This window comes from Octopus sinensis, linkage group LG6, assembly GCF_006345805.1.
Source record: "Octopus sinensis linkage group LG6, ASM634580v1, whole genome shotgun sequence".
Taxonomy (NCBI): Eukaryota; Metazoa; Mollusca; class Cephalopoda; order Octopoda; family Octopodidae; genus Octopus; species Octopus sinensis.
The window spans coordinates 31,102,255-31,104,715 of NC_043002.1; the positions used below are offsets into that span (position 1 = coordinate 31,102,255).

General features: G+C 34.7%; 1 long non-coding RNA gene across 1 annotated transcript in view; it reads right to left on the bottom strand.

Moving 5' to 3' along the window:
- LOC118763720 overlaps positions 1-1,462 on the bottom strand; it is a 21,043-nt gene extending 19,581 nt beyond the window's left edge. Inside the window, exon 1 of the long non-coding RNA XR_004999473.1 lies at positions 1,295-1,462. This is a non-coding gene — a long non-coding RNA (uncharacterized LOC118763720). The remainder of the gene's footprint in view (positions 1-1,294) is intronic.
- Between the last annotated feature and the right edge of the window lie 999 nt (positions 1,463-2,461).

Sequence of the window (2,461 nt, forward strand, 5' to 3'; positions counted from 1 at the left end):
TTATTTAACAAATGAGCAATTATATTAAACAGTGTACAAGGGTAGGGTAATTCGTAAATAAGGAAACGGTGGTTAGACATCGCAAATAATATTTATGTAAATCGACTGTATACAAGGCTGTCATATGCGTATATACACACACGCAACACACACACACACTTCTATAATTAAATATATATAGATACACACATATGTATGTTTGCATATGCATATATAATATATATATATATATATAATATATATATATATGTAGGTATGCATATACATATATATATAATCATATTTATATATATGTAGGTATGCATATACACACAGACACACACACACACATATATATATATATATATAATATATATATATATAATATATATATATATATATACAGGTATATATATGTGCGTGTGTGTGTGTGTCTTCTGTGCAGCAAGTAAAAAAAGAGGTGTACATACATGCATTTCATTGAAAACGTTAATGTGTGTTAAGGATTTAGTATATGTGTGCTTGTGTGTTTGTTTATCGATGTGTACTTTACCGTAGATGCATGTCCGTGTATGAATATAAGTTTGTGTGTGTTGCACGAAATTCATTTTGAATCTCAAACTGGCTGAAATGAACCAAAGAAATAAAATGAGAGAAAAAAAATAATCAAACAAATCCACAGCAAAAATCAACAAAAATAGAGAAAAAGAAATGAAGACATAACGGGGAAAAATATCAATGAAACAACGTGAAATCTGAACGAAAAAAGAAGGTACAATTATCAACAAAAAAAAAAGGCAAAAAAAAGTATAAATGAAAAAAACAAACCAAATGTCAAAACAAAAATCTCCCTGGTAAAAATGAGCGACCGTTCCTTGAAATACAAAACAAATGAAAACTAAACAAATGAAGCAAATATTCTGACTATGGCTTCTTGTGTTAGTGAAAGGAGAGTGAAAAATATTCCTTGCAACCTTAGAAAATGGTTGCCACATTAGTTGGCATCAAGTAAATTGGTGCCCATAAAATTGAGTTCTAGCATACAGACGAACATTGAGTGTAATGTATATATTCAATGTCTGACATTACCGTAGTTTAGTGGCGTGTAAATGTAACGATGAGACTACAGTGACACACACAGTCACACACACGCGCACACACGCACGCACACACATGCACACCAATGTGCCTGCATACAGGTACGCACATACACGCTCACATACACACTAACTCACACACACTCTCTCTCTCTCTCTCACAGACACACACACATGCATACAAATACACACAGACACACACACATAAATATATGCACGAGAATGGTGCTGAAAAGTTCCTGGTTTTCAGTAAAAGAAAATACAGGAAAATCAGTTAATTATGATTTTATTCAACATATTCCCTTCTCAGATTCACAAACTGATTGCAGTGGTCCTTCGGGCTGTCAAAGACCTGTGAAAGAACTTGGATGTTTCGGCCTTCAACCAAGCTTCTCACTAAAATTTGGGTGACTGAACCTACTCTGAGCATACTCCTCTAAGACGGGAGATTTGTGGAAGAAAGACATGCCAGCATGAGATGTCTGTAGATGGTGGAGACATCAGTATGTTTGGGATTCCATGATGGCCCCTAGGTAGAATTCTCCGCTTTTGGAGAATTTTCATTGCTTCTGAAAGACTTGTTAGTTCTTGTGAAAGTTTTGTGCAGACAAAACAACCTCTGGCTACTATGCCGTACGTATGGATATGAGGTTCCGGGCGCTTGGTCCCAACATACAACGGGAAAGGTAATGGACAAAAAAGGGGAGGTAAAAACCTCTGAGACTTAAACTTCCAGACAGACAGGGTATTAGAGCACCGAAGGTCGAATATATTAACCTTTACGAGGGTCAAACAAGAGTGCCTAATAAATTATTTGCCAGGAGATAAACATATGATGAAAGAGAGCGAAAGGCTGATAAATATAAAGACCTGAGAATTGGGATCGCTAAGATATGGCAGCAACACCGGAGCATTGGGTTCAATAACACTCCATCTGAAAAAAACATCTGGAAATTTTAGAAATACCCTAGAATCTAAGTGTATTGCAAAAGTCGGCTTTACGCATATTCCGTAAAGTACTGTCAGTACAAACTCCCGGTAAACACAAAATCTTCAATCAACAATTTCACGATATTGTATACTGTGCGACGTGTAATAATAATAATAATGATAATAGTAGTAGTAGTAGTAGTAGTAGTAGTAGTAGTAGTAGTAGTAGTAATAATAATAATAAGAAGAAGAAGTAGAAGAAGAATAAGAAGAAGAAAAAGAAGAAGAAGAAGAAGAAGAAGAAGGAGAAGAAGAAGAAGAAGAAGAAGAGAAGAAGAAGAAGAAGAAGAAGAAGAAGAAGAAGAAGAAGAAGAAGAAGAAGAAGAAGAAGAAGAAGAAGGAGAAGAACTGAATATTGTGTAATGAAAGAAAAATTTTAACTAGGGAATACAAAA